The following is a 13,426-nucleotide window of genomic DNA, read 5'->3' on the forward strand; positions in this document are numbered from 1 at the left end:
GCTGGTAAGAGTCTAATGTTAAATGCTTCTGGATTAAAGGCGCAGGCCACCATCACCCTGGGGTTTTATGGCTTTCTTGCACCTCACTTGTCCCAATTGCCTGACTGTCTCTTAAGGCAGAACACTTAGTTGTCATATGGCAGGAGGCAGATTGACCCGAGTGGACTGGGCTGCAATGGGACACTGCAAATAGTAGTTCTCAGGACCCATCCAAAGGTCCATGTTCCAACTAATTGCTTTGTCTCCACACAGTCTCAGTAATGCCAGATCACCCAGTTCTTAAAGAGGGCCTGGAAATATGAATTTTCCATGTTCCATCCCAAACAAGACTGAGCCACGTAGAGGCCACAGTTGGTGATTTGTAATCGTGTAGTTCTTGCTGCAAGAACAAGAGGATCCTGTCTGAAAGCCTGAGTTTTCACCTGCATGCATGAAACTGACTCTTGTCATGGGGCTTCTCCCACTTTGAGGTCACTTCCTGAATATGACACTTGCCAACGCCCCCCTTTTCTTTTAAAAACTATCTTTCATTTATTCTCCTTTTGAATCCCTGAGGTTATAATGGTTTGGAAGTGTGGGATGATTTTCAAAGAGAAGAAGGGAATGAGAATGTGAATCACAAGTAGCTACAAATTCAAATATCTAAAGAGTTAATATACAAAGTTTCATGCAAGGAAGTGACTCAGAAGTATCTGCAGAGAGACCCAGAATGTCCCCATGTCCCCTGTAGTAACACTGGGGGACTGAGACCTGATGTTCTTTTAAATGGCTTACAGCAGGCACGTATGAGACAAATATTAGTTTTATAGTCAGATACTTATTTTCCTGAGGAAGGGCTTGAATCATTAAAATTGTTTTATTTCAGAACTTCTTTTCGGACATTAGTTTCTGTTTCTGATCCTAGCTTTTTTTTTTTTTTTTTTTTTTTGGTCTTTTTCTGTCTTTCATTCTTTCTCAACAGAGTTGCTAATAAGGAATAAAACTGACTGGTTTGAATTTCACCTTCTTTTGCATCTCATCTATTCTTTGGTTGAAGTGTTAATAAATAGTGAAATAAGCAAATGTCAGAAGGTGGGAGGGGAAAAAGAAATCCAGAAGAAATGGAATCAGATCTAAATTGGCTCATTCACCCCTGAGCAAACCAGAATTGATTATTTCATAAAGGAGATGAAAGGAGATACCCAAAAACATTTATCTTAAAATCATGTCTACTTTTTTTTTTTTTTTTTTTGGCGTTCTAAGGAATATTCAATCATATTTAGGGAGGTGCTGGTATTTTGGTTGCTGGCTTATTAAATGATTATTAATGGCTGAAATAAATCTGTATTCAACACATTTTGTGAAAAAATTAAGATGGCATACAGTCATAGCTTTATTTTCTTTTCTATTTTTTAGGTGATAATTTTCTCCCCTTCTTTGCGATGCTGAAGATTCAACCAGGGCCTTGCTTATGCTAAGCAAGTGCTCTATCACTGAGCTATACCCCACTATAACAGTCCCTTTTTTTCCCCATGTTTTATTTTTTTTAAATTCATTTTTGTTATACATAATATTAGGGTTCATTTTGACATAATTATGCAAGCATGGAATATAATTTCCTCTAATTCAGTCCCTAATACTTGCCTTTTCTCTCTCTTCCTCCTCCCTCACCCTATTCCCTTTTCTGTATTTAATTTTTAAAAAATTTTTAGTTTTTCTATTTAGTTTTTTTTTTTTTTTTTTTAATTAGTGCCTTGTGGATGTACATGAAAGTGAGATTCACTGTGGTGTATCCACATGGGGACATAGGAAAAGTGCGGTCAGATTCATTCCATTCTTCTTCCTTTCTCGCTCCTCCTGCTACCTCTCTCCTCTCTCACTCCCCTTCCTGGATTCCACTGATCTCTCCTCTGTTTTCATGGAACTACCTCCACCCCACCCCCTTTTCTTTTTCCCTTTGTAGCTTCCATACCTGATATAATGGTCTTTTAAAAACTGTTTGGTTTTAAAGGGAAAAAAAAGATCATCATACACTGGATTCCTTTAATCTGTTTTTATTTTAATTATTTGGTGATGTTTGATCATGCATTTTGTATTTTATGAAAAACTTCTGTCTTTATATTAATCCTTGATTGCAGTCTTGATTTTTATTTTTTGTGTGTATGTGTGTGTAATTGTCAGAATCAGGGAAACCCATAAGTTTAATCATGGAGGGATTTTATTTTCTTTTGGAATCATAAGATAATTTAAAACAATTAAAAACAAAAAATTATCACCCCACCTTTTAGTTAAGCTTTAATGAAACTCAAGTTGTGTAAAAAGAGGTATTTCAGAGAGAGAGCAAGTCAGGGTCTATGTTTTGCCACAGGCTTTCCTATTTTGCCTCTTTAAAAAATCATGGGAAATAAATGGAGAGAGATGGAGAATATACTTTCTGAAAAAAAGCATACAGGGAAGAGATACTAAAAAATGATTTGTGTTATTAAATATTAGCATATTAAAATCTCTGCCTCCTCAAAAAAGAAATATATTCTTATTACCAAGACAATTTTTTTTGAGTAGCCCTAATCACCTAATTTCAACACTACTTAAACATTTCAAAAAGTGTAATCTTTCGTAGTATTTTTTCTTATTTATCATGGTAGAGTCTCTTCCCATGTATATCTAGTTTGAGTTAAAATGTGCATTATGGCCAACTTTGATAATTTTTCCAAAATTTTCTACTTTATGTCAGTCTGATAGGAAATTTAAATGCAGCTGTGTCCCTGTCCCCTATATGACTCAGTACAATCCAGGACAAAGAGCTTTTGCTTAAAAGTTTGACAGATTATCTGCCAGGTTTTGAGGAACTGAATGCATGACTGGAGAGTATCCTCAGCCCTGTGATTTGGTCACACATGTGACCTTCGAGTGAAGTGGTGTATGTTATGCTATTTCTTCAGCATTAAGTATGTAACTATGTGATGTACCAAACAGCCAGTCTTAGAAAACACTCAGAATTAGTTTAACATTCAAGCAAATCAAAAAGTTACTGTGAACAGTCCGCAAGCCTGTTAACATAAGCTACAATGGGACAGGCCTGGAACCCTAAAACAAGCATCATTCTGAAACAGACAAAACCTTGGCTGTTAGGCATGATTTTATTCTGCTTCACTGAGTCCCATCCCCATTTGAGAGATGACCAGTTTAACTCAAGATACTTAGTATCATTATAAGAACTTCAACTGGTTTGGGTGCACTTATCGATACTGTGCATGCTCATTAGTTATGTTGCGTAAGATTGATTTAAACTTCTTGGAAAAGAACTTAAAATTCTAGTTACTTAAGATCCTTATTGATGATTAACGTGAACCACAATGAATATAGCATCTAGCTAGCTTCCTTAATAAAAGCAGCTATTAAAGCTATACTGAGATTTTTGTATTATTATGTGGATTCCATATTGCTCCTGTTCTTGAAGCATTTAGTAACCTCATGAATGTCAAAGCTGAGTAGATTTGTCTAAATCAGTTGTGAAATTGCCAAATGGATGGTAGGCTGCTCAGTGATAAGAAGATGACTCAAAATCCAGGGTTTGCTTTTGTTTCATTCTCAGATTCCCCTTCTGTGTTTTTATTTCCTTTGCCTACCCCTTACTACCTTCCTTACTTACCTTTTATGAAAAGAGACTGTTGTGTTTGTTGTAATTTCCTCAAATATGAGGAAAGTCCATGAGGGTCATATAAGAAGAACGTGATCTTTGCTATTTTTCTTTCACAGCAGGAAAAAAAAAATAAGCAATGGTTTGGGTAGGGGTGGAGAAGAGGATTACCATCTGAATTTTTGATTAAGTTTCCTCTCTTTTCCTTTATACTAGTTCTAATTTTAAACCGAACTAGGCATTTATAGGACTAGTTTTTATATGTATCTTCTTGTATATAATTAGGCATTCTGCGCCTATCTTCTTTTGTACATGATATAACAGTTTACTTATTTAGGCAACTTTAAAAAGTCTGATTTCACACGGGCTGAAAACAAAATTATCTTGCAAGCCAATTGGCAGGATTTAATATTATTCTAGTGTTGGTCTTTCTTGAGTACCGTTGGGTTGGCACTTTTAACATTTGGATCAGGAATGTGCTAACTGCGGCACATTTTGTTGAACATGTGTTATTGTAGTCCTACAGCGTGGCAGATACCATGAGGAGGGTACAGAGACATAAGCCAAAAGGAAAATGCTTACTAGGATTCAGGGAGAGATAGATGAATGACCAAGTGTGATCTTTTCCTTTTGTTCTAAGTAGAATTATATCCTGATCTGGGTCAGTCTCCAAAAGCAGAGCAGGAGCCAGGCACAATGGCCCACACCTGTAGTCCCAGCAACTCAGGAGGCTGAAGCAGGAGGATTGCAAATTCTAGGCCAGCGTTAGCAACTTAGTAAGATCCTAAGCAACCCAGCAGGACCCTGTTTCAAAATAAAAAAAATAAAAAGGGCTGGGGATGTAGCTCAGTAGTTAAGCACCCCTCGGTTCAATCCCCAGTAGCTAAATAAATACATAGGCAACAGGATATAGCTCAGAGGTAAAGCACTCCTGGGTTCAATTCCCCAGTACAAGAGGGGAAAAAAGAAAAAGAAAAATCAGAGCAGGACAAAAAGTTGCCTATAGATGTCCTTTTATTCTCAATAATATCAAATTGGAACTTTGAAATATCACATGTCAAGAATAATGCTGATGATATAAATTTACTACCTTAGGTGGATTGAATGAGTCTGGTTCAATTTTGAGTCATGAGCAAGCAAATAGAAAACTAGAAAGCATGCCACCTTAAGGTCTTATGAATGTAGAATTTTAATCCTAAAATATGGAATACTGTTAGCTATTTGGAGTTTTTCTGCCTCCATCATTTATTAACGGTTTTTATGGTACTGGATACTAACATGGAATATCTACTGAAGGACTTTTATGAGCTCCCCATCATGCCACACACACTGTCTCCTTCAAGGAGTTCATTTTAAAAAATACTTGTTTGTCACTGTACAGTAGAATATGAAGCAGCTTAAGTAAGCACCTTGGCAGTAGGTGCTTGGCGGTAGGCTGCAGGAGAGGGCGGAGCTCTGTGGAGGGAGCTTAGGGCTGTGGTGCATAGGGTCAGGCTTACAGTTTCCTTGAGCCGAGCCATTGGGTGGTTGGCTGGGGAAGGTTTCAAGTGAGGGGAGCTAGCCCAAAAGAAGACCTGGCACAGCAGAGGGCAAGAGGAGGTAGCCTGATGAGAAGGGCGATACCTTCCTTAGTGACAGGGAGCAGGGAGTGAATGGGTGAGGAGATCCCGGGCTGATGAGTATGCGTTCTTACTCTACTCAGGCATGTTGATGGTGCTCTCTAAAGCTAGTCTCTTAATGTGGGTCAGGTAACGTCAGTATCTGCTGCTGAGGATGGTTGAGGAGGTTATGGCAACTAAGGTGTTTAGCACCATAGTAAACACTCAGATATTAGCTGTTGCTCTTCAGTGTTATTCTCAGAGCTAGAGCACCTCAGAGTAAGGACCAGGGACCACCCAGTGTTTGTCAGCAGAGAAGAATTACAGCATTTTGATAATATTTAAGAATACTTACTCTGACTTAACCTGCCTGTAGGAATCAGGAAGGCCATGGTAAAAGGCTGGTTAAGTTAATTTAGGCTTAGGTAGGTGTGGGCTGGAATTACTACTAGGAAGGGGAAACAAAATGGATGACTGGGAGAGATGCTAAAGTATCTCTTAACTGACTAGATGGGGAAATGAAGGCAGTATCAAAACGGATGTCATCAGCCACCATTTAACTCTTGGGGGAATCTGTCCTTGTGCTTAGGTCTTCGTTTTGGCCGTAAGCTCCCCCACCCTCAAGCTCGCAGACCATCTTTCCATTCAAAGAAGAAAGTGTATTTTGTTAGTGTATTCAACACTTACTCTTATATGTAACTGCCTTGGAAAACAGGGTTAGTGAAAATAGTGTAAAAGTATTGGTATAAAGAATGTAAATGGAAAGTCAGTGGAAAGAGAAATATTAAATATTTTAACACATTATTGAAATGTTATGTCGTCTTAGGAGAAAGAATTTTTCATAACCATAAAAAAGGAAGAGCTTATTCTTATCTTCACAGCTCCGTCCACATTTATCCATAGGCTCATCTTAAAACAGAGACCACCACAACCCTGGGAGACTCTTGTTTCTTTGGAGTCAGGGAAGGACAGCTGACATTTAGAGCAACTATGTGCTCACTAACTTCGGTTTCCAAGGAAATACCTTTAGAAAGTCCCTTATGAAAACATGCTGTCCTGTCCTCACCCACATGTTAGCAGGACACACAAGCAGCATGAGAAGCGTGAGGAAGACCTCATGGTGGCTTGGATTTTCGTGCTATCCTGAAGCTATCGATGTTTCTTCACAGACATATCTGATCAGCTTGACACAGAACTGTCATCATCCCATCTTTTAGTTAAGCTTGGAGATCTTTCTTCTCTCCATTCTTTTTTTACATGACATTTCATGGGTGGGCTGTGGATAATAGCTTCCTGAGCGTGAAGGCCTCTTGACATCTCCTGGGAGCATGTTTGGATTCCTTGACATGGAATTATTGTATTATGAAGTTAAATCCAAGACCACACTTGAATCGTGACAGTTCATGTAGACAGATTATTTCTTAACTCACTTTTACAATGATGAGATCAATGGGTTAGAAAAGGCAGCCAGAAATTTCAGGGCTGTAATGGAGTTGTGGCATGCCTGTAAACCATGTACCCCGCCTCCCCGCACAGCACCTCCCAGAGCCTCCCATGGAGCTCAGCCCCCCAATGCTGGTGACAAAGCAAAGGCAACTTCTTTTGTGACTTCCTGTATAATCTTAACTATGCTTCTGTGTGGGATGAACATTTCCCCCTTTCTCAGGAGGAGGGGAAAAAAAAGCTTATTTAACGCCTTAAAAAATACATAACTGCGTCTGTGGTGAAAATAAGTTCATGGCAGGTAACTAGAATTTATAGAAGAGAGAAAAATTCTTTAAAGCCTGTCTCCCTGTGGAGTGGTTTCTTTTTTTTTTTTTTCCTGCTTCTAATAGCTTTTATTTTAATTTCTAGTTCTGAATTCAAGCAGCTGTCACTCTCTTTATAGCCCTCTTTGAAACTCTTGCAGCGTAGGAGGTAGCTGGGCTGTCTAAGAAACATCTTTTCAAACCAACCAAAGTATTGTTTATCCTGAATGAAGATTTTTTTAAGGCTGTCAAGAGTGACTGATTTGAAGAATTTTCTTGGTAGCCAGGAAGATAAGCAGAAATCTTGATGGGGAAGGTATTATTTTAGTGTGGCCAATTCCAAGTGACTTGTATCACTCAGAAAACTTTTATGGACCATGATAAAAATGACCATTGTGTCAGAGTGTGGACTACAGTGAATACAACAACACAAACCCGTGGCTGGGTACTTTTCACTTACTGCATCCTTACCAGCTATTAAGGAAAAAGCAGTCATGCAAGATGAAGTGAGCGATAAGGATGCTCCTCTTTGTGTTTATCATGAGTCGTCTCTGGTTGGCTTTCATTAGCTCCAGTAGTAGCTTTGAAGCCTGACTCCATCTGAATGCTCATTCTGCTTTCTGTGGTATTCTGTGTGCCTGTTTGTAGCATGATTTTTTGAGTTTGAAATGTATTTATGGTCATGATTTTTTTTTTTTTTTTTTTTTTGGTCTCTTTGAGTCTCAGTGGAAACTGATTATTTGGGTTTCCATTTGTTGTCTTGATTCTTTTAGAGATGCACTCTTGATGTAAAAACACAATATAAACTTCAGAAAGTTAGAATAAACTTCAGAAAGTTAGAATAGTGTACAGTTATATATTACTCTACTATATGCCAAATACTGTTTCTTAGCAATGTTTACTAAGCTCGGGCAATCCTCAGAAAACTCCTGTAGGTAATTACTGAGGCACAGAGAGGTCCGTGACTCCTCCATATTTCACAGCTGGTCAATGACAAAGCCAGGATGGAACCTAGGCCATCTGGAATCTGGATTCTTAACCTGCCTGCTGATGTGCTAGACCCAAGTAGGGTGGTGAACTGTCTTCCTCCATGAAGTTAGCAACCATTTTCAATTTTCTTCTGAAACCTTTGAGGGGGATTCTGTGCATTTTTTGAAATGAACAACTATAGGTGGAACCATGTAGTTTCACTTTTTTATTCTCATGTTGATTTCTTTTTCATAATTGTAGGAACAATTCTAAGATTTTTTTATTAAAAAAAAAAAAAAAAAAAGAAAGAAAGAAATGGCCAGCTTTCCTGTAAGGAAATCAGTTAGGGCAGGAGAGGAAGGAGGAGGGATTATTGGCAGTGAGCGTGGTTTTAAAGATGGGGCCCATGGCACGGTCACAAACGCGGGCCCTCCCTGAGGAAAGCAGGTGCCCGTTTCTATGGGAGAGGTGGGAGGAAGTGAGTCATGTTAATTCAGTGATACTCAGTACCACACAAGTATTTTTACTGTGACTTATGCCACACCTACCTAAGTGAACCACATCTGGTCTTGGGCTGGTTGTAGTGAGGATGGCTCAGTTAGCTGCTTGTTAACACAGTTGAGAATTGAACACAGTTGGGAATTTGTGACCTCAATATCCTGCATTTTACTATTAAACCTCCCACACTTTTTTTCCTTTGTCTTTTTTGAGGGGGTGAGGGTGGTCCTGGGGATCACACCCAGGGGTGCTCTACCACTGAGCTATATCCCCAAACCTTTTTATTTTAAGACAGGGTCTCACTAAGTTGCTAAAGCTGGCCTTGAACTTGGCGATCCTCCTGCCTCAGCTGCCTGAGTAGCTGGGGTTACAGGCATGTGCCACCAGTCCAGCACCTCTCTTTTCTTCATACGATTGTTTTTAAATAGATAATACTTTCCTAGATTTGACAAATCAAACAGTATTAGAAGACATAAAATGGAAAGACTCCATACCATCCTATGGGCTCAGTTCCTGCATCTGCAAACCAGATCTAAAACCACTGAAAATAATAGGTTAAGCCATAGAAAATTGCCATCTTTTAGGACCAAAAGTATCTAATGTCAATAATTTCAAATTTTTTTTTCTTTTCAGTTTTTAGGTCAAAAATAGTAAAGCATTGAGAATTTTGTGTAGTTCAGGCTATGGTTTCTGAAATCTGTTGAGATTCAAACAGGATTTAATAATTAGTAAGTGTACCATGTGAAACTGCTGTCAGTGTAAATCAGAAATGATTATCAGCAGTTTCACATGGTTCAACCTGTAGTTTCTTACCTACCCTTTTGGAATTCTTGTTATTTGTATGTATATATGAAAGAAAATATGACTATAAACCCTTATTTACCATCTTCTATACCCAGAAGCCAGTTTTCTTCCTTTTGAAAAAGATTATCTGATATATTTCATGTTCTTTTTCTGTCAGTATAGACCTTTCCTCTTTTTTTCTGAGCTCTATAGTATTTTGTGCATTCTGTTATACATATGTACTCATAAGAGGACCTTGAGTTCAATAGCCTAGCCAAACACAAATTCCTAACTAACTAAACACAGGCTTTTAGTCTCCTAATGATGACAAAAATGTTCCCATAGAAATAATGTACATGGTATGCTTTTGAATGAAAACAGCAAGTTACAAAACAGAATTGTCAAAATAATCTTATTTTAAAGAAAAAACTGTGTAAATCCATGTATAAGCATAGAAATGTGGATAAACGATCAGTTGTGACAATATCTTCAGGGGATGAGAATCTGTTGATTTATAAAAATATGTCTGCATTTCTTGTTTTCTAGAGTGATTACTCGTTATGCATATGCACACATGTAAATATGCACTGACAACATACATACACTTGTGTGCATGCAAATTACAAGTTTCACTTTAGCTCCGTGCTTCATACTTGGTGTGTTGGATATAAGTTTAAGGTTTTCAGTTAGAAGATATAAGCAGAGCCGTAGAAAGAACAGGTATGGTGTCTTTCTGGCACGAGTCAACCTGGAGGGTCACTGTTGGCACCACATTGAGAGTGGCCAGCCCTTAGTGCTTTCCTGTTAGACTTGATGTATCCGTCACTTTTACCCAGGCTGCTTTCTTGAGTAGCATTGTCCTGACGTTTCCAGGATCACTATTACAGGAAATACTTAGGCAGCAAAGAGTTTTATTGGATGGTAGACTTATTTGTGGTTAAGTTTGGATTTAAACTAACCTGGATTGAAATCCCTGGCCTCCTCTTGATGACTTTTACGATCTCGACAAATCCCCCTCTAAGCCTCAGGGTTTGGGCAATAAAACTTTGACGTATTTTTTGCCAAGAATAACTGAGTTCATGGATGCAAACCCCCCATATGTAGTAAATACTCAAGAATTTGAGCTTTCATGTTTGCTCAAGGGCCTGACATCAAGAAGGAGGGCTTTAATAATACTTTCATTTTTGGTATGCTTTCAAAGAAAATGTAATTTGGCTTTTTGGGTTGTTGTCCGGCTTAACACCATGTTTGTTGTTTCCTAGCGCCTCAGTTTGGCAGTTGATTATTTCACATTCTTTAGGTGAGAAGGACAGCTAGGAGCAGAAGGCAGGTAAAAAGCTAGAATTCGAGCCATCCTCACTGTTGGAATCGTCCTGGAGTTTGTTCTGAGCATAGTGCTCTCAATTTCTGGAGCTGTCAAAGTGGAAAGTGTCCACAGAAGTTTATGGAGGACAGTTTGATTGAGGATCAGTTTCCTAAGGATAACAGTATGTTATTGTTAGATTGTTTTGCTTGTTGATGTAGGCAGAAATCTGTCTCTGAATAATGCCCCAGGACTGTGATTATGATATAAAACTGCTCTCTGCTTTATTGAGTAAAGCAATTTCCCTTGACTTCTATTGACATTGCAACTGAACTGGTCTTTCTTGCTTTGTAATTGAATTGCTCCTGCTTTCCTTTGACCTTTGCAAGAAGTAGAGGTGGCTCCTTGAGTTGTAACCCAATGCCCATCAGCTGCTGCTGTGACTTTATGATGGGGGTCTACGTTTCTTGTCATGTGTTTGATGATAACACAGCCAATTCCCTCATCAGCTTTTCCTACCATACACTTTGGGCATGTTTTAGATGTCCAGTGGCTTTTTTAAGGCAAGCTTTATACTTAATTGTTTTAAATCTTTGGGCAGTAGAAAATAAAATTTGCTCTATTAGCTTATGGCAATTTCATTGCGTTATTTCAGAACTTAATGTGGCATTTTAATTTAGAGCTCAGGAGTTGCTTTTTCTCTTGGTCAGTGTTTTGGTGAGGATCCAGATCTGCATGTAGTTTTGGTTTGGTGATTTTGGCATTGGAGGTAGGAGAGGCTGTTGCCCCAGGTGTCACATTTCCACTTCCTACATACAATTTCAGATAAAGAAATCCTGTCACACAAGTGAATTATCCTTATCTACCTACTGACTGCCTCTATTCTGTATGTTGTTTAATTTCATTATGGTTTCCATTTTGGCTTGTCTTATATCATGAGATCAAAATGGAGAGAGAGGAATGGGGACACTTTGCCCCCTACCCAGGGTGGGAACTGGGGTAAGAGGGACTTTGGGAACCTCCCTTCCACTTAGCATCTCTAATCTGTGTTGCAGGTACCTCCTCCTGCTGAGAGACTGTCAGCTTCCTTCCTTAATGGGTGGTTGGCAGGGTTAATTTCCTCACCCCTTCCCTTTTTCCATAATGTAAGAGGGAAGGAAGGTTTTCTAAACTGTTTTCAGTCATCATTTACCACCTGCTACTCCATGGACAGTAAAACAGAACTTCCTTTGATTGGATTGGATTCTGGGTTGAATTCACTTTCTAAAGAAAGATACCCAGCACATTTGCAAATTTAAAAGTTCAATCTTAAGGCCAAACTTTGATCTCCCCCCCCTTAACTTATCTTTATTTAAAAACTTATTTAATTAAGGAACTGTATGTTTATGTGAGAGCAGGTACATTTTGAGGAAAATTTAATGTATGAGATAACATCATATAATTCTCCAGCCTAGAGTTTGAGGAGGATGGAATAGTCTGGCCTGAAAAATCTGGAACATCTCTCAATTTTATTTTTCGTCTGGCTTTGGGCTCTTCCTCTGTGTAGATCTTACCTGTATGATGCCACCTGTTGATAGTGCTTGATAAAGGGAGTTCTCTCACTTGGTTCTTAGGTCATTTTAGTTCAAGTTGACTAGCACATGGAAGGATGAAAGAGGAATACCAGGTTTTCTTTGGCTGGTGAGGTGCTAATTGGCTTTTGGATCAGACATGGCCCTTCTCAGCCATGCTGCTCACACACTGCTCTGCTGGGCACCTGTCATTTCATTTGTAGGCTGCAACTTCTCGTTATAGAAGGTCATAGGACTCCATGGCATTCTGGTTCAGCCAAGCGTGGTTGAAATGTGAAGAAACAAGCCTGACTTGTTTAGCAACCACAGAATAGGCTTCTTGAAGGAAGTCAATCTTAGATCATCCAGCTAGTAGAGAGATTGTTCTTTGATGTGGTGTGGGTATGGCCTTGGCCTGTTTTCCCTCATTCTCACCATAAGTGTGGGTATCTGGCTGCCCTGCTTTCTGCAAGTCAATAATTATGGTGGTGCTAGTGCTCAGAATGAGATGCAAAATGAAAACATTGAGTGATGCTGCAGTCTTGCCTTTGGAGCAATAGCAAGTCATGGTAAGCGGTTCTGAAGGTCATGTTCCTTTACTTGGAATCACATGTCTTGTAGTTTCACTGTTCAAACTTAGATGCAATAGTTTGAATATCAGACGATGTTATGATGTGCCTCTGAAGCTTGGGGAAGGAAGAACAAGGCCGTGGACAAGTAGGACATCCTTGGATATCCTTGTTAAAAAGCAGAATTCCTTGCTAGATGTGTCACTGTTCTGATCCAGTGTGACAGTTTAGTGGTATACTGGTACCTGGGTTAGCCACATTTTAGGAAGCACTGCTTGGTGACCCTTTTGCACCCACTGATCTTTGAAGAGTGGAAGGTATCTATGTCCTTTGATCTCTATCAATCTTGAAATTCAATTGTTGGTCCCTATGCCATCAATTAGGTTGGGTGATGATTCTTGCTAGCTCCATGACAAATTTAACTTTATATAGGTCACCTCCACAATGGCTGTTCAACATTAGGTTTTATTTACAATGTCAAATCCAATGGCATTTGAGTTTGGGGAGGGAAAAGCCTAATTTGACATGTTCTAGTTACACTGGTCAGGGTAGCATTAGGCACTAGTTTTTGACCTGATAAAATTCAGCTAGCTACCCAGACTTTATGTTAGCAAAATAGAAATTCTCTCTGAATGTATATGAAATGAGTTGGTGGTTCTGTTCCTGACATTAGGTGCTGCTGTCCTTTCTCAATACCCTGTATGTACTGGGTAACATTAGGAGATTTTGTAGATGTCATAATATTGGCCACATTGTCAAAACTGGGGCATGACTCTCTCCTGCCTAGAT

The 13,426-nt window shown here is 39.0% G+C and overlaps 1 protein-coding gene across 2 annotated transcripts in view; it reads left to right on the forward strand.

Annotated features, from left to right (window-relative positions):
- The window catches only part of Arhgap10 (Rho GTPase activating protein 10), a 284,074-nt gene that overhangs the window by 230,994 nt on the left and 39,654 nt on the right, over positions 1-13,426 (forward strand). The window lies entirely within an intron of this gene.

Source organism: Sciurus carolinensis, chromosome 10, assembly GCF_902686445.1.
Source record: "Sciurus carolinensis chromosome 10, mSciCar1.2, whole genome shotgun sequence".
NCBI classification, from domain to species: Eukaryota; Metazoa; Chordata; class Mammalia; order Rodentia; family Sciuridae; genus Sciurus; species Sciurus carolinensis.